Genomic DNA, 19865 nt, shown 5'->3' with positions numbered 1-19865 from the left:
AGGGCAAAAGTTAACCAGGAAAAGGCAGGCAGATTTTTATTCAACTGTGACAGGAATCCTAACTACATGGGAAGGCTCTAAATTCCTTACCTGACCTCTTGCCCATAAGACAATGAGTCAATCCTAAGAGATTCACCTTCAAATCAGAAGAGTTTTGGCAATGTTTCTGGTACTACTTGTTCCAAGGAGAAAGAATGTATTTGCAGACAATGTTTGCTCTTTGTCTTTTGATCAGAAAACATAGACCATGTTATGCAAGATGCTTTCAACTTCTGCCATAGGTGCCAAGATATTAAAATAAATTCAGGGAGCACCTTCTACTCTTTGAAGTCTGGTATTCTTTACTTCTCTGCTCTTTTTAAATGGTTTCTGTTCTGTTTTTACTTCCAGTTGTCCTGTTTTATATTTTATTAAGAAATCCTGAATCTTTGGGGACAATAGATATTACATATATCTTTAAAAAATATTGCATGCCTTCAGCTGGAGCTATCTGGCAGTTAGAGAAGTAATCTCATTTTAAAGGAAGAACTGGCAAAAATAAAGCTATTATCTTTATTACAGTATTTGAATTCAGACACAGTGGCATCTGTGTTGGAGAAATCTATTCTACCTTAGCTTTCTTTAGTGTTCCTCAAATTAAAATCACATATAACCCCCTTTTTGACTAAGTTGAGGCTATCTTTACCATAGAATCTAGTCACTTTTTTAAGTTCATGATATAAATTCAATAATGTGTGAGAAAGCACATTTTAAACATATTAAAGTATTAGTATTTAGTAAACCCAAGTGTAGTTGCTATGGTTATAATTATTCATAAAAAATCATTATAGATTTTAAATATATTGAACCTGGAATTTTGAGCATCTTAAATAGCCGTGTACTATTTTCATTTTAAGCAAATAATTTTTTCTAGTAATAATAATAATATTAATAATAACAACTAACATTAAGAGTTTATTATATGCCCGGCACTGTGTTAAGAACCTCATGCAGGGTCTCTGCTCCTCCTCTTGGACAGATGGTGGCATCTCCCTGCACAGTGCTGGCTGCAACCCTGAGACATGCTGGTGAAGGTTGAAGTGAATGGATTTGGCCATATTGGGCACCTGGTCACCAGGGCTGTTTTTATCTCTGGCAAAGTGGATCTTGTCACCACCAGTGACCCCTTCATTGACCTCAACTACATGGTCTACATGTTCCAGTATGATTCTAATCATGGCAAGTCCAAAGGCACGGTCAAGGCTGAGAATGGGAAGTTTGTCATCAATGGAAAGTCCATCTCCAAATTCCAGGAGTAAAATGTCACCAACATCAAATGGGGTGATGCTGGTGCTGAATATGCTATAGAGTCCACTGGTGTCTTCACTGCTATGGAAGATTTGGGCTCACTTGAAGTGTGGAGCCAAGAGGGTCACCATCTCTGTCCCTTCTGCGATTCCCCCATGTTTGTGATGGGTGTGAAGCATGACAAGTATAACGACTCCCTCAAGATTGTCATCAATGATCCTGCACCACCAACTGCTTGGCCCTCTTGGCCAAGGTCATCCATGGCAACTTCAGGATTGTAGAGGGGCTCATGACCACAGTCCATGCCACCACTGCCACCTAGAACACCATGGATGGCACCTCTGGGAAGATGGGGACCACTGGCCAAGGGGCTGCCCAGAACATCATCCCTGCTACGACTGGCACTGCCAGGGATGTGGGCAAGGTCATCCCTGTGCTGACTGGGAAGCTCACTGGCATGGCCTTCCGTGTGCCCACCCCAATGTGTCAGTTGTGGATCTGACCTGCTGCTTGGAGAAAGCTGACAAATATGATGACATCAAGAAGGTGGTGAAGTAGGCATCAGAAGGCCCCCTCAAGGGCATCCTGAGTTGTACTGAGGACCAGGTTGTCTCCTGTGACTTTAACAGTGACACCCAGTCCTCCACCTTTGATGCTGGGGCAGGCATTGCCCTCAGTGACCACTACGTCAAGCTCACTTTCTGGTATGAGAATGAATTTGGCTACAGCAACGGGGTGGTACACCTTATGGTCCATATGACTTCCAAGGAGTAAGAGCCCTTGGACCACTAGCCCCAGCAAGAGGAAGAGAGGCTCTCAGCAGCTGGGGAGTCCTTGCCCCAAATTGATCCTCCAGCACACTGAGAATCTCCTGGCTTCTAGTTTCAATGCCAGACTCCCTGAAGAAGGGGGGAGAGCTTAGGGAGCTCTACCTTGTCATGCACCATCAATGAAGCTCACTGTATTCAGCCCCCCTCAAAACCTTATGCAAGTGATTTCATGCAATCCTCATATCCTATGAATAGAACCATTATTATTCTCAAACTTGTTTTAAGATAAAAGGAGAGGTAACTTACTCAAAGTCAAATTTGAAGTTTGTTAAATATAAATGAGGATGACATTCACAGGCTTTAACAGTAGTTATGGCGAGAACACCCAACAATCAGAATGGACATCAACCATAGACCTGCAGCAGGGTCCAGGAGGCCAGTAAATTCCCTTCAGTTCCTGGATTATGGCTGGTCCAGGGGTTGTCTGGGGAGGAATCAGATAGACAGAAAATTTAGGTGAATATCAGCTTTGAACATAAAATGGGACATTAGCAAGAGCATGATAAGTAGAGAGAGTATTAGACTGAGAATTCAAGTCAGCAGATGCCCTACCCTGTGCCCTCAGGGCAGAAAGGAATGAGGAATGTGTGATCTCTCATCTTAAGAATCTTGGAATTGGGAGGCCTGAGATTTGGTCTTAGTTCTGATTTCAGGAGCTGGGTAACCTTGTGAAAGTCACTAGCCTCCAGGAGCTTCTTGGAAAATGGATTAATTTTCTAATCAGTAAAACTCAGGGGAGGCAGCAGGGTGATTGATCTTTATAGAGCCTGAAGTCATTAATGACCACTTGTAAAAAATGTACAACTTCCTTCATTTACATGTCATGTTGCAGTTAGCTGACATTTTATTTTTTAGTGGAACTATGATAGAATGCATTTGGAACTCTATATGACAGTAAAATTGATTCAAGCTGTTAAATAATTTAGACCAAGTAAGCCCTTTACACAAATACATAATTATGTGAAGTGCTGTTATTGATGCTGGAATGTCACTGTTTACCCAAAGAAAGCTAAAGGTGTTCTCTAATTAAAGTCTTTTAAATTCATGCTGATATTTGTGCATTTGAGATGCTATAATTATGTTCAAATGAATTCTTGGTGCTTCAGGGAATATGTGACTCTAGAAATAATAATGTTGCTATAAATATTTTTAGTGTTTATTTAATGATGTAATGGTTTACGAAATGTCAATGTTCGGATGCAATGGGTTGTTGATGATGCGATTATTGAAAACAGTAAACTATGTTATCATTATAAAAATCTTCTGTGACTGGATAATCTACTTTTTATGTATTATGCTAAAGCGATATTTTTTCACATGTTGGATGATAACTATCATGATGTGTTGCTTTTCTACATGGTTCATCATCTACGTAAATATGCCGGGATAGGACTTTTCAAGGTTTACTCTTAGTGCATACTTGGAATGCAAACGCTCTGGTATTCATCCATCCCCAGAGGCAACACATACTTCTGAACACTGTCAACAGCTGACATTCTGGCAAATGAGGTAACAGAAACCTGGGAGCTGGGTAAACAGAAGCAAAAGACTGATGTGAGGTTTCATCTCCCAGGACCAATTCCTTCCCTATCTGTAGCTCTGAGGCAGCATGCTCCTGCGCACATTTGTGGTTTTCTGAAAAAAATGTTATTATTAATACTCTAATGCCTGAGTGAACTATACTCAATAAAAGCTTCCATGAAATAACTACATCTGCTTCAACTACTGAACAAGACTGTTTTGTCCAAATCATCAAATCATTTGGAGCTGGACATTTGCATCTTATGAAAAGACTAAAGAAATCCTCATTTCAATCCACAGAGGAGGCCCTCAGTTTTGCTTGTTGCAGGACAATTCGTGGTATAATGGTGCATGTGGCAAAGTTGGAAAGGGTCTATGATTCAAAGGCAGGTGGACCTGAGTTCAGATCATGGCTCTGAAGCTTATTAATTGTGACCGTAGTCACAATACTTATCCTCTCTGAGTCTCAGTTTCTTTAGACCGGGTTTTTCTCAAAAGTGGCACAACTGACATTTTAATAATTCTTTATTGTGGGGGAATGTCCTGTTATTGTAGGATGTTTGGCATACCAACCTACCAGATGCCAGTAGCACTTAACCCCAGTTGTGACAACCAAAAACTGTCTCTAGACACTGCAGATTTTACTGGAGTAAGTCACAACTGCTTCAGATGTTAACTGACGGATTATAGAACCCACTTCCTCAGTTTTGTTAGCAGAATAATAGCTCTTGAATATGTTCACATCCTAATGCTAGGGACCTGTAAATATATTGCCTTCCATGGTAAAGGGGGATTAAGGTTGCAGATGGAACTAAGGCTGCTGATCAGCTGACCTTAAAATGGGGAGGTTATTCTGGATTATCTGGCTGGACCCAATGTAATCACTAGGGTCCTTAAAAGTGAAAAGATGAGGCAAAAGAGATCAGAGTAACATGATGTGAGAAGAACTTGAATTGCCTTTGCCAGCTACAAAAACAAGGAGTTCATAAGCCAAGGAATCTGGGCAGCCCCTAGAAGTGGAAAAAGGCAAAGAAACAATCCTGTCCAGAGTGCATAGGAGGGAACACAGACCTGCCAATGCCTTAAATTTATTCCAGTGACACCCATGAAAACTTTTACCAAATTGTAAGATAATATATTTGTGTTGTTGTTAGCCACCAAGGTTATGTCAGCCCGCTAAAGCAGCAACAGAGAACTAATATAATAGGGCTCCTGTGAAAATGATTAGATAATGCATATATGTTGCCTGACAAATAGGAAGTGCCCAATGCTTATAATTTTTTAATTATTTTGGCAAACGTTTGGGTCATCATGCATTCATCTGTAAGTTTTAATGATATCAAAGCCTTTAAAAAGGATCCCTGGATTTCATACAACGTGCTTTCTGGACATGCTACTTGTCCAACTGTAGCAAGAAATCCCTCACTTTGCCTTGGTGTTCCTGCTGCTGTTTGTGTGTTTCAAGCTACAGTTCTGTGCTCTGTAGTCCCAGCTCTTTGACCCCTGACTGCATTCTCCCCCAAGGCCTTCCTTCCTATGACCACTACTCCAGACATGCGCCTTTGGCTTTGGTCCTTGGAATTCACTCTTGAGTGTGATTTTTTTTTTCTTTTCTGTCTTTGGCTCCCTGCACAGCAGCTGCTGCGTAAGGCATGTAAGCATTTGTTCCAAACCCATTGTATCCATATAAGTTCTAGCCCATTGGTCAGTCCCTTTTCTGGGAGTGGGGATAGCACAACTAAGATAGTTTTGTTTTGTATATTTGGGTGCTCTGTTGCTTTGTGACATTACGTTTAGATCTCATTATATAGTTTTCTTAGTAGCTGCTCTAGGTATGAAAACATACACATGGAGTTTCTCACAATCTACTGGTATCAGTGTTTTCCCATGTTGAATGAATTTCAGAAAAGTTACTTCTGTTTAAAACTCCTTATCCTCTCTGCTTTTTAAATATAGTTGCCCTAAGTATTACAAAAGATCGAGCATCACATCAGATAGTGTTGTAATTTTTGCTTCCACCATCAAAATAATTTAAGAAACAGCCCTGGCTGGTGTGGCTCAGTGGATGGAGTGCTAGCCTGTGAAATAAAGGTTTGTTGGTTCAATTCCCACTCAGGGCACATGCCTGGGTTGCAGGCCAGGTCCCCAGTAAGGGGTGTGTGAGAGGCAACCATATATTGAAGTTTCTCTCCCTCTCTTTCTCCCTCCCCCTTTCTCTAAAAAAAAGAAAAGAAAAGAAAAAACCAAAGAAACACTCGAGGCATAATGATAACAATGGAACAGATTGAGATCCAGAAATAAACCCTGACATTTATGGCTAATTGATTTTCAACAAGAGTACTAAGACAATTCAATGGGGAAAAATAGTCTTTTCAACAAATGGTGCTGGGACAACTGGATAGCCACATGCAAAAGAATGAAGTGTGGCTCTTATCTTGCACCATATACAAAAACTGACATTTTTCCAAAGAAGATACACAAATGGCCAATAAATCATTTTTCAACAGGAAAAATGCCCAACATCATTAATCATTAGGGAATGCAAATCAGAACCACAATGGGGTCACCAGTAGGATGGCTATAATCAAGAAGTCAGATGACAACAAGAGTTGTTAAGGGTGTGAAGAAATTGGAATCCTTGTATGTTGCTGGTAGAAAGGTAAAATAATCCAACCACTTTGAAAAACTGGGTAATTCCTCAAACAATTAAACATAGAATTAACATAGAACTCAACAATTCCATTCTTAGGCATATACCCAAGAGAACTGAAAAACATGTGCCTACACAAAAACTTGTACATGAATGTTCAAAGGGGAATTATTCATAAAAGCTGAAAACTGAAGATAACCCAAGTATTCATCAACTGAGCATAAGTAAATGTGGTATGTCCATACAATGGAATCTTGTTTAGCCAAAAAAGAATGAAGTACTGGTACATGCTATAACATAGGTAAACCTTGAAAACATACAGTCTATGAAAGAAGTTACTCCCAAAAGGATATGTATCATGTGATCTAATTTATATAAAATGTCTGGAACAGGCAAGCCTATAGAGACAGAAAGCAGATTAGTAGTTGCCAGCAGCTGAGGGGTGGGAGTGTAGAATAGAAAGTAATTGCTAATGGATATGGGGTTTCTTTTGAAGTAATAAAAATGATCTGGATTTAGATAGTGGTGGTGATGTTTACACAACTTTCTAGATATATAAGTACTAAAGAACCTCTGAATTGTACACTTTAATAATGTAAATTTTTTAGTATATGTGCTGACGAAGGGAGCACGTAATAGTGTAAATTAAAAAAAAAGAAACTTATAATAATCTATTAAATTTCTTCTATTTTTATCCTTTCTGATATTTTTTTCATTCCTCTCTGAAATTCCAAATCTTCCTGTGTTATTTCTCTACTGTTTACAGGACTTCCTTTAGCTATTCTTTAAGGGTAGTTTTTTAATAAACAAATTCTTTAATTTTCTTTTGTCTGAGAATGTCTTTATTTTTAATTCCTGAAGGATATTTTGACAGATATGAAGTTCATGGTTGATAGTTCTTTTCTATCAGCACTTGAAAAATGTCATGTCACTTCCTTCTGACCTCCATGGTTTCAGATGAGAAAGCTGTCATTCGAATTGGTGTTCCCCTATTTAATATTTTAATATTGTGTCATTTCTCTCTGACTGCTGACAAGAATTTTTCTTTGTCTTAAGTTTTCAGAAGATGAATTATGATGTGCTAGCTGTGAATTTATTTGCTTTTATCCTATTTGGGGTTTTCTCAGCTTCATGAATCTGTAGGTTTATATTTCCCCAAAAACTTTTGGGGAAGTTTTCAGTCCTTATTCTTTCAAATATTTTTTCAGTCTCACCCCCTCTCTCCCCTCTAATTCTGGGACTTCAATGATTCAAATGAGCTCTTTTGTTATTGTCCACAGGTTCCTGAGAATGTTTTTTTTTCCCCCAGTCTATTTTCTTTCTGGCTTTCAGGTAGGGAAAATTTTACTGATTTGTCCTTAAGGTACCGATTTTAATTGTATTCTCTGCCATCACTGAGATTTTTATTTCTGTTATTATATTTTTCAGTTTTATGTTTTTGTTTGTTTATAACAGTTTTTTGCCGAATTTTCCATATTTTATTTGTTTCAGGAGAATTTGTAATTACTTTTTGGAGACTTTTTATTATGATTGCTTTAAAATTCTTATTAGGTAATTCTAACACTCTTGGAATGGATAAACAAATGTGGCAAACAGTGTTGGCATCTCTTTATTGTATTTTTCTTATTCAGGTTATGATTTTCATGGTTCTTTATGTAATAAGGAATTTTCAATTGTATCTTAAACATTGAGGATATTATACTATGAGAGTCTAGATTCTATTTAATTTTCTTTTGAAACAGTAGTCTCCCTTTGGGGCGTGGCCTGAGATCAGATGGTTGTGCATGTTGAGCTTATCACTGAGTCCTGCTGACACCTTTCTTGAAGAGAGTGGGGCACCAACTTGCACCACCTTGTGGTCTCCATGGCAAGGAGAGAGTGCCAGCTCAGTGTTCCTCCAGTTTCTACAGGACGCCCATATCATCAAGGTCAGAAGCAACAACTGACACAAATTTCAGTACATCCTCCTGGGTTCCACTTCATGTTTGGGAGCTCTAGCTTGTATTTGTTCTTCCCAAAATTATGTCAATCTTCCCTTCTGATTTGCTTGACCTGCGGACTTCAAGCTTCAGTATCAGAAGCAGAGGCAATACCCTTACAGAGATTTAGTAGCAGCTTCACAATGACATAATGACAAACTGCCCAGTCTTCTTATGTGTATATACATTTCTGCTAGTGGTTCTACCCTCCTGATTGGTCTTTGACTGCTACACAAAAACCAGTACTTTTCATCAGTTTACTTTGGATCTCCACACACTGGTTCTTCATCATTGTAAGCAACAGTTCAGACTGGTGACTTCATTTTCGAATTAAGGCTTTATTTTAGAATAGTTTTAGATTTATAGATAAATTGGGAGGACAGTAGAGACTTATATTCCTCACACCTCAGTTTACCCTATTTTAAAATAACTGTATTGAGATATAATTCACATATGATGCCATTAATCAATTTAAAGTATACAATTCAATTACGTTTGGTATATTAAGAACTGTAAAACCATTAGCACAATCAATTTTTAGAATATTTTTATCACTTCCTCCCAAAACCCTGTACTTATCAGGAGACATTCCCAATTTCCCTACCACATCCCCAGCCCTAGGCAACCTACTAATCTACTTTCTGTCTCCATGAATTTGTCTATTCTGGACAATTCATAATTAGAACCATACAACATGTGGTCCTTTGTGGCTAGCTTTTTTCACTGAGTATTATGTTTTCTGGGTTCATCCATCTTGATCAAATATCAGCATTTCATTTCTTTTTATTGCTGAATAATATTGTATTGTAGAGATAAGCCAGACTTTTAAACATCCATTCATTAATTAAGAGACATTTGAGTTACTTTTTTTGACTATAATGAATACGGCTACTATAAACATTTGTGTACTGGTTTTGGGCAGAAATATGTTTTCATTTCACTCGGATATACCTACGAGTGGGATTGATAGGTTTACGTACAACATTTGGGGGAACTGTTAAGACTGTTTACACCATTTCACATTTCTACCAGCAATGTACATGGGTTCCGATTTCTCCACATCCCTACTAACACCTGTTATTATCTGTCTCTTTTTATTATTATTATAGCCATCCCTTTTGATTAGAGGGTGTGAAGTGATAGCTCATTGTGGTTTGGATCTGCACTTCCCTGATGGTTAATGATGCTGAGCATCTTTTCCTGTGCTATGTGAGTATCTTCTTTGGAAAGACACCTATTCAGATCCTTTACCCATTTTTCACTGAGTTGCTTGTCTTTTTATTGTTGAATGGTAAGAGTTCTTAATATATTCCAGATACAAGTCCCTTATCACACATGATTTGCAAAAATTTTCTCCCATTTTTGCAAAAATTTTCTCCCATTTTGTGGGTTGTCTTTTCACTTTCTTGATGGTGTCTTTTGAAGCACAAAAATTTTAATGTGAATGATGTCTAGTCTATCCATTCTTTCTTTTGTTACTTATGCTGGTGACATCATCTTTCAACTGGAATCCTGAGTATTAACATTCCACAACACCCTCACTGGCAGTCACATCATTTAAAAACAAAACTAAACTTATAGTTTTGATAAACTGGTATATCATTAGGTAGCATAGAGAGACTGTGGTACAGTTGAGGGGAAACCAAGCAAAACTGCCCCATCATAGCTACACTCACATCAGATGAACTAAGAGCATGGGTGCAAGACACCACAAAGATTTGTTACAGTCTAACCCTCACACCACTGAGGTATGGTCTCCTGATAAGTGACTCTTCAGGATGGGGGCTATATATAATTTCTAAAATAAACCAGACCTACAACAGAAAGGTCAGTGGAGCAAGGCATAGTGTCTATTCCTACAGCAAGCAGTTCCCAACACCATGATGATATTCTTTATCCCCCTCCTCCACAACCCATTTTCTACATATTTTTTCACCCTTGGCCAGTATTTCAGCCTCTCAGGATTACAGGCCTAGTGGAATGATCTAGATTTTCACCTCTAGGGGACAGAGGGCTTGGTTGCCTCACTCTGTCAGACCATAATTACTGCATTTGCCTGTTTGTTGTTATTCACCAGGAATGGAAGCACCCAAGGAGGCTCTGAGTCCTTCGAGGTGCAAGCTCTTCCCTGGCCCATCACGTATCAGCAACCATATCTCTTCATTATAAACAAAGTAAGTTATCCCTGACAGTAAAGTAACTCCTTTCTTTGCTTGTTGGCTCGGGTGTATGAGAAGTTTAAAGTGACCAGGCATTAGTTGTAGTTCTGGCTTCAGTGGAACATTATTATGTACCTGGTGAAAGTACTCCCTCCTCCCTAGGTGCCAGGACCTCTAATCCAGCAGAGCCCAGAGTTGCAGGGATGGGAAATATAAATTCTGCAAGTGGGTCCAAGAGAGCAGTGCTGCGGGTTGACAGTCCCTTGGTTCCTGGATCTGTGCAGTGCACTTGTGAGGAAAAGGCACCATGTATCATGCAATTGGCAAATGCACCTCACATCCTCAAGGACTCTGCAGCAATGCCATTGGATGGTGTCCTCAACTGGCACCTTACCCACACCTTTCCAAAATCTATCAAGCTGATGCTCTGGGGAACATGGTATATAATAGGATCAGTGCACCTCATGGGCATATGCCTACTGTCACATACCCTTTTGTTGTAAAATGGCTCCTTTGGTCTGTAGGAGTGTTACACAGGATCCCATGTTGGTAAATCACACTATATAAGCACTTCAAGAATGCTCTGCCCACTGGTGGAAAACAGTAAGGAATTTGCTCAGAAAACTAAAAATGGAACTGCCTTTTGACCCAGCAATTCCGCTGCTGGAATTATACCCTAAGAGCCCTGAAACACCAATCCAAAAGAATCTGTGCACCCCAATATTCATAGCAGCACACTTTACAATAGCCAAGCACTTGAAGCAACCTAAGTGCCCATCAGCAAATAAGTGGATCAAAAAACTATGGTACATTTACACAATGGAATTCTACACAGCAGAGAGAAAAAAGGAGCTCATAACCTTTGTGACAGCATGGATGGAACTGGAGAGCATTACGTTAAGTGAAATAAGCCAGGTAGTGAGGGACAAATACCATATGATCTCACCTTTAACTGGAACATAATCAACAGAAGAAAAAAGTAAACAAAATATAACCAGAGACATTGAGTTAAGAACAATCTAACAATAGCCAGAGAGGAGGGGGAGGGGACAGTGGGGAGAAGGGTTTTCAGGTACTACTATAAAGGACACATGGACCAAACCAAGGGGGTGGGTGGAAGCAAGGGAGGGAGGTGGGTTTGGCTGGGGTCGGGGGGAGGGGTGGAGAGAAAATGCAGACAACTGTAATTGAACAACAATAAAATAATTTTTTAAAAAAAGAATGCTCTGCCCCCAAATCTGTAGACAGAAAAGTCAGACCCTTAACTAAAGTAAGTGTCAAAGACTGATTACTGCCCCTCCAGGATTGAAAGGAATAATCAATTTTTCCAAGAAGCTAGTTGGTCTTTTCAAGGAATACTGTGTTAAGAACATAGCTTTGGTCTTTGTTGCTTCCCAGGTCAGTTTCAGCAATTGCAGAGTGAGGTCGGCCACAGTGAGAGAGAACCTGTGATGTTGAGCCCATGCCAAGCTTCCAATCCTGCCAACATAGCTACTCTGTATGTGAGCACATTGTGTAAGCACTGGGTCATCTAAGAAGAGTTATTCATTCCACCGGATTGTTGAGTATTTCCTCGGTGGTGGGTATTTTCTGGTAGGTATTAAATCGAAACACAAAGATCACACTCTTTGTGCGCATTCCCAGAAATCCATCCACATGCATCTTACCCAGACCTCCTTGTCTCTGATTCTACATTTTTGCTACTTCCAGGGCATGATTAATCAGCCAGGTGATTTGCCCCTGCCCGTTCCCCTATTGGGGATGGAAACAACAACATAAAAAACATTTGGAGGGAATTTCCTGTAAAGGGGAGCAGAGATGTGGAACAATAGTTAAAAAGAGAAAAGAGATCAGGATAAATTTTTTAAGATAAGAGCAAATCAGAGTGTATCAGTATGATGATGGAGATAATCCAATAGAAATAAAAAATTATGGTGCAGTACACAAAGAAGAGAATTACTGAAGATGGATTATGGTAGCCTTGAAGTGTACTACAAATGGCAGCTATTATTTGAAGACACATTATGATAGTTTTTAATTATTTTTATATCAATTCAATGGGTTAGTACAAATTAGTTGCTTAAGAAACATGTATTAAACATCTAATAGCAAGAACATACTATTTCTAAGGATATGGAGATAAATAACTTATTAAGAAGCTCAGGGAGATGATTATAGAAAAAGTTAATTACAATTGAATGTAAGAAATGCTATAATAGAAAGATGGATAGAAGAATTTTAATTTTGATATACTCAAATAACTGCTTAGATATGAGTCTAACTATTAAAGGTATACAACTAAGCCTTTCAGGACTTTAAATTTTTTTTTATCTGCTGTTCTTATACTCGTAGGGAAGAAGCAAAAGCGAAACTAATTCTTTTTCATTTATCCTCTTTCTTTTCTCACTGTAAAATGGATAGAGAGGTGACATCAACATAAATGTGGTTATAAAAAGTTACAATTATGAATAATTGGTACTGTCAATTACAGATCCTGGTAAGTTGCTGGTATGTAGGATCATTAAGATAATTGGCAGACAAATGTTATAAAATCAGATACTGCTTCCCAAGGAGATTATTAGGGGGAAATAGCACCAGAATAGGGAAAATGAAGCTGACTTTATTTGGGCTTTCCTGTATTTCACTGAGCATGCATTATGCATAAAACTGCACAGTATGGGTCAATTTCCAGAAGGTTTACTTTGAGAGAGAAAGAGGAGCATAACTCTGGGAAGAAAATATTAAGCCAAACAAAGCCAGAAAACAGTTTCACATTTTGAAGAGTTGTTTTGTAGTTCTGCTGTCTATACCACCGACAAGTAACATCTTCAGAAGAGAGCAGGGTGAGGGCCAAATGGAGCTGACTCTGGGCAGTACAACAGGGGCATTTGGGAGTACCCAGAGCTTCATAACTCTAACTTCATAAATGTCATAACTCTAGCCCTGACAAGGTGGCTTATTTGGTTGGAGCACCATCCCAAAGACCAAAATGCTGTGGGTTCTATCCCTGGCCAGGGCCCATACCTAGGTTGCAGGTTCAATCACCAGTCACGGTACATACAAGAAGCAACTGATTTCTCTCTCTCTCTCCCTTTCTTTCTCTTTCTCTCCATAAAAATCAGTGAACATATGCTTGGATGATAATTCAAAAAATAAACTTAAAAAATGTCATGACTCTAGGTACTTTGCCAATGATGCCTAGTGGATAAAATTTAGATGGTACATGACAAAAATCATGGATTCTTCTTTTTCCTCATTCAAGAATGCCCCTCTCATCTCAGGATTATAAAGTTATCTTATATGTTCACTTAATTAATCTGGAATTTATTTGCATATAGTATACGAAGGAAACCTAATTTTTGTATGTATGTGTATCAAATTGCTTCCTCTGTTGATTGTTAGTGGAACCTGCTACAGAGACTGTTTATGTCCAGTGAGGAAAGTAGCTGTCAGGATGAAAAAGAGAGGTCAGGTGCTTTGAACTGAAGATATCCCCCCAAAATTCATATGTTGACACCCTAATCTCCAATGTGACAGTATTTGAAAATGGGACCTTTGGGAGGTAATTAGGTCACGTGGGTGGAGCCCTCATGATGGATTAGTGCCCTTATAAGAAGAGGCTTGAGAGAGCTCGATTCCTCTCTCCTTTGTCTGCATCCTCTCCTCCATGTGAGGAGACAGCAAGATGGCCACCTGCAGACCAGGAAGGAAGCGCTCTCCTTGATCTTCTCCACCCCTCACCAACAAAGAATTATCTGGTCCAAAATATCAGCAGTGCTTGAGAAACCCTGGTGTAGGGGTGTGGTCAGCCTGCTTTCTCCTTGTGAACTCCCTACGTCAATAGCCAGAGGACGTTTCTCTGGTGTGTGCAGTTAGTTTCTCCAGGGAAGAATCTTCCCGTCTCCTACTAGAAGGTGTAAACCTGGTTGCTCATGTGAGGCGAAGAAGGGGAGCTGGCAGGGCTCTTGAGCTTTAATATATAGACTTTTGTTTGAAGTCCTGTTTTCACTCTCGCACTTCACCTCACCATTCTCTTTGTAAGTAGGCTCTCTGGCTCAAAGTTCTCCAAAGGGATGGTCACCAGGCTGAGAGATGTGGGAATGAACATGTGAGGATGTTCCTTATTACAGTAATATTTTTCTTAACAGTAATATAATAATATTATTACAGGAAAAATAATATTTTCCAACAAAGTTATTACTATTAACACTCATCCTTATCTTTCAAGGTAGTGGTGTCTCCACTTTTTGAGTCAGACTAGGGCCTAGTGAGTTAAATTGGTTTACATCTGGCCAGTATCACCTCTGCAGGCACTTAGGTTTGACCTCCTTGGGTTCTGCTAAGTCATTTATCACTCCTCCGTCTCATTTCCCTCCGAGAATAATGTGGTTTGGGGTTACAGATGTTTCCTAGATTAGAGAATAAAATTTAAGTTTCTGTTTCTTGTTTTCCATGTGAGAAGAAGGCACTGGAAATGTCTTTAAGAAGAAGCAATCAGAACTTCTATGCCAAATTGCAGAAAACCTTTATTCTCTCCATCTTTAGTTGCTTCAAGTTCACAATTTAAGAATATAGTGTGTGCTGCTTTGAAATATGCCAATAGAAGCTCTTCGCGTTTCTCTTCTGAACACTCACGCCTCCATCACATCTCTACTACAGTTACTCTTTTATGTGCAGTGAGGGCAAAAGTAATGAGTAAATGCTTTGGAGGTCCAGAGGTGAAATGAATACTTTGAATTGAAGGAGGTTTGAGAGAGGTGAGTCTTTGCTTGAAATGTAAAGACTGAGTGGCATTTGGCTGTCAGAAGGAGTTAGAAGAAGGAAGCAAGGTGGGATAGATTAGACAGAGCTACAACGTGTGGAGATGTGAAAGAACTTTAGGGAAGAAGAATAATGGCTGACTATTATTTGTGCTTAACTAGTAAACTCATCTAATTCTCATGTGAATCCTGTAAGGAACATGAAGTGATTATCATGTTCCTCCTTACAGATATGAGGAAACTAAGACACAAAGGAGGGTTAGCGACTTGCCCTAGGTCCCTCAGCTAGCGAGACACAGAGCAGGGATCCAGGCAGAGTGTGCTCTTAATGACCACTGTAGATTGCGCCTCAGTGAGAAACGTCACTAGTGAGAATGATGAGCGGTGGGAGGTAGGAGTGGTGAGGAACTTGGGAGCCAGTTTGTTAAGGAGTCTTGTATGACAGCCTTATTTATTTCTAGGTATGTATTATACTCAACTACTTAATTCTTCCCAAGTTCATATAAATGTAAACAATATAAAGACTATCATTTTAATTTTCTTCTGATATTAAAAGTAATACAGTATAGAAAATGGAGAAAAGTAGAATAAAAGTCACCACGAAATTGTAAAATATTTCTTTTTCAGATTTTTAGCTATGCACATATTCATCCTGAGGAAGTATTAGAGATGATGTACTTTATGTATAAGGATGCTTATTATAAAATTATTTAACATATTTAAAGTTAAAAACAACATAATTGTTCAAAAGAAGCTAATGTTTAAATTTATTACAGATTATCATATCCATGTAAGAGATTATTTTGTAGTTATGGTAAGTTATTACAGCATTATATATTTTTTGTAATAGCTTCATTGAGATATATTTCACATACCTTAATGTTCACCCATTTAAAGAATATAATTCATTTTACTATGATATTTCTAAATGTGAATCTCTCTGTGTTTATTGTATTTGGAGTTCTTTGTGCTTCTTGGATATGTAGATTAATGTTTTCATCAACTTTGGGAAATTTTCAGTCATTATTTCTTTGAGTGTTTTTTCTGCTCCTCTCTCCCCTTGCCTTCTGACACTCCCATTACACATATGTTGCTGTGCTTAATTGTATCCCACATTTCTCTGAGGCTCTGTTTGTTTTGCTTCTATTTCTTTTTTTGTTCTTTGGGTTGTATGATTTGTAATGATATATCTCCAAATCTGTTGATTCTAACTTCTACCTGCCTACATATACTATTGAGCCCCTGTAGTGAATTTTTCATTTCAACTATTGTGTTTTCCAACTCAAGAATTTTATTTGGTTCTTTTTAAAAAAATTTCTTTCTCCTTGATGAAACACTGTCATCCTACTTCTCTTTATTTCTTTAAGCAAGGCTTCCTTTAGTTCTTTGAACATTATTTAAAACGGATTCTTTGAAGTCTTTATCTATGAAATCTGACTTCTGGGTATTCTCATAGGCAGTTTCTGTACTTGTTTTCTTTCCCATGTATGGGTCATACTTCCTATTTTCTTTTTTTTCTTGTACATCTCATAATTTTTATTGGAAACTGGGTATTTTAGGAACTATATTGTAGCAACACTGGATACTGTTGTTTCTCATTCTAGGGCTTGTTTTTGCTGTTTGCTTGTTTATTTGTTTAGTAACTTGGCTGGACTATATTAATCAAGTCTATTCCTCCACATTATAAAAGGCCTATATGTTGCCTCTCAGAGGGCATATCCTTGCGCATGTGCACAGTCACCCTGAGTTTAATTGCTGGCTGACTTCCTTATTGTGTTCAGCAGTGTTATGAGCCATACATTGTTCCATAGGCTGACCCAATTATATTCATGTTCATCTGCAGGGGTAGTTTTTGAGACCAATCTCTAGCTGGCCAAATTTAGCTTCTTGCTCTCGTGAGCTGCCAGCTTTCTATTAATTGCTTACCACCAAATTCTCTGTTGTTTTCAAAAGTACCCTTAGGCTTGAATTTCTTCACTCTGTTTCAGATACAGTCAGTTCCTTTGGGTAGTACTTCAGAGCTCTCTTTTCTTAGGCACTGCCTGCTCCTGGGCAAAATCTCTAAGCCATTGCTCCAGAGATGAGAGCAGAGACCCCGGCCTACTTTTATCAGCGTGATACCTCTGATGTATGAGTATGTGCGGCAGGGATGGGATATCCTCCAGTGAGGTCAATTGGGATCCCAGTATTTTCTGCCTGCTGTGCCTGGGATAGAGCTTTCACATGGGTGAAGGCTGGATGCTGGAAGGGAGCCTCTACCCTCTTAGCTGTACTCTCCAGGGATTTAGCCTCTGCAACTTGGAGCTAGGAGGATGAGAAATGCTGGTGGACCTGCCTCTCCCAGGGAGATACCTTATCCCTTGGCCAGGAGCTGAGGGTAGGGGCGGTCTTATCCTTTTGGCCATACCTACCTACACTGGCACTTCTATCATGCTGAGCTGTGGATGGGAAGGGAGAAAATGGGTCAGGGCTCAAGTGCCCTAGACATGCTGTTCTTCTGGATACTTAGATTTTTTTCTTTTCTTTTTTCATTGCTGACACTATTACAGATATCTCCCACTTCTCCTTCCCCCACTTTGTCTACCTCCACCCAGCCCTTCTTCCCCTAGCCTTCACCACACTATTTTCTGTATCCATGGGCTATGTATATATATTTATATTTTCTTGAATAAATGTTTCTTCATTTGCTGGATGTATGCACGTAGGCCAATATCCAAAGACTTTAAATAGTTGTTTGTTTGTTTCATAATTTTCACAAGATATGGTTGTTTTGCTGGGGAGTGGGTCCATGGTCAAAATTCTTTCTCCATTTCAAAAGTGGAACCCCCAACAGTCATTACATTTCTGAAGACTATTTAATTACATGAGAAAATATTCATGGCGTAACAGCTGATAAAAGTACAATCTAAAAATATTTTCAGTATAGCCCCAATTTTGTATGTTACGTATACATATAGGGGTTTTTGAATATACACTTGTCAATATATTCATCAACCCATTATGTGACACAGCCCAAGGTCATATGGTTAGTAAATGGTGCAGGTCAATTCTCTTAACCTTTCTAATAATCTGCTTGCAGGTGTTCAGAGATTCGATTTAGAGTATACTAATGATTAGTGTAACATTTTTCCATGAGTATGACTTTTAGATTTGCAGCCCCAAAGGCGGAGAGCTGATTGAGAGGAATTTACGATGGAGATGACATTTAGACGGCGGGGAGCGGCTGTCTGAGAAGATCTAAAAGGATGCAGGAGCAGTCATGCCGTAAAGCGACTAGTTTAATCCAGTCAGGGTTAACAAATGGAGTAGGGGGAGGCGGTTTGTAGAATTCCATCTACCAAAGTCAAGCTATAATTATGGAAAAAGTAAAGCTGAAGAAAAAAAATAAAGGTAAAACAAACCCAGGGAACAAGTATTGAAATTTTCTCTTGCCACAGCTCTTCCCTTCGCAAACCTGCGTCCTCGGGGCTCTGTCCCCACTTGGAATCTCTCCCTGACAAGCGACAGTGTCAGTGTCTCAGGGTCAGCACAGTCACCTCAGCTTCTTTCCAGCTAACGTCCTTCCAACCAAATGGAGTTTAGAATCAAATTTAGATACAATAAAAGTAACCAACCCACAAATAATCCTTCTGTGTAAAGTACACAAGTAAATCAGTACCGAGGTAATCTATTGTATTTATTAATGCTTAAGAGAATCTAACAGATTACCCATATGCTTTTGGCTTTTTACCTGCATTATTGATTTCAGACTTATAATTTTAAATTAATAAGCATAAGAATTTAGGTAATTTATAAATAGTTCTTATATTTTGGGTATAACTTGAGATTCACTATATATTTTTGCATTGTATTTATTAGCTTATGGAATTGTTTTGCTTATAAAGATTTAGTTTACCTTGTCAAGCACTTAAAGTCTTAAGAGAAGAGTAAATATGTAAAATATAGTTAAAATATTTAAGAAAGTGACTAAATAACTTTGGAAATTAACTAAGTTTATAAATGGGAATTATTATTTAAAAGAATATTTAAACAGCCATGCCTGTTTAGATTGAGTTAATCAAATATTGGTTAAATAATAAGTAAAAATGAGCCTTAACCAGCATGGCTCAGTTGGTTGGAGCATCATCCTGTAGACCAAAAGGTTGTGGGTTCGATTACTAGTCAAGGAACATACTTAAGTTGTGCGTTCGATGCCCCTGGTTGGGGTGCATGTGGGAGGCAACCAATTAATGTTTCTGTCACATCGATGTTTCTCTGTCTCTCTCTTTCTTCCTTTCTCTAAAAAGCAATGAAAAAGTGTGCTCGGATGAGGATAAAAAAAAGAATAAGTAAAAATGATTCATATTTTATTAGAATATTAAATAGGATAACATAACTTGCAAATTGCACTTAAAATGCAAGAAAATTGGGTTTTAAATTTTGCAATGTTAGTAAGTATTATCTTAAAACCAAGGTAATTGTAACTAGTGCTTTCTCTGCACAAAGGCCCCTCTTGGATCTTAAAAGTCTGCACATCAACATAGTTTTATTCTAGATGAATAGAGTCTTTATGTAGAAATTCACTGTTCATGCAACATATGGCATTTTTCTAGACAGGGACAAGAAACTGGTCAACGCCAAATATGAAGACAGGGACAGGTTCCAAGAACCTGTGGTGTACTCTCATTATTGGAAGGGAT

The 19865-nt window shown here is 38.6% G+C and overlaps 1 pseudogene; it reads left to right on the top strand.

The window, feature by feature from the left end:
• Window positions 1-1061: 1061 nt before the first annotated feature.
• On the top strand, window positions 1062-2061 carry LOC112315700 (glyceraldehyde-3-phosphate dehydrogenase-like; annotated as a pseudogene).
• The last annotated feature ends 17804 nt before the right edge of the window (window positions 2062-19865 follow it).

This window comes from Desmodus rotundus, chromosome 8, assembly GCF_022682495.2.
Source record: "Desmodus rotundus isolate HL8 chromosome 8, HLdesRot8A.1, whole genome shotgun sequence".
In the NCBI taxonomy this organism is placed as follows: Eukaryota; Metazoa; Chordata; class Mammalia; order Chiroptera; family Phyllostomidae; genus Desmodus; species Desmodus rotundus.
The sequence above is the reverse complement of the archived record's forward strand: the minus strand, read 5'-3'. Positions and strand labels throughout refer to the sequence as shown.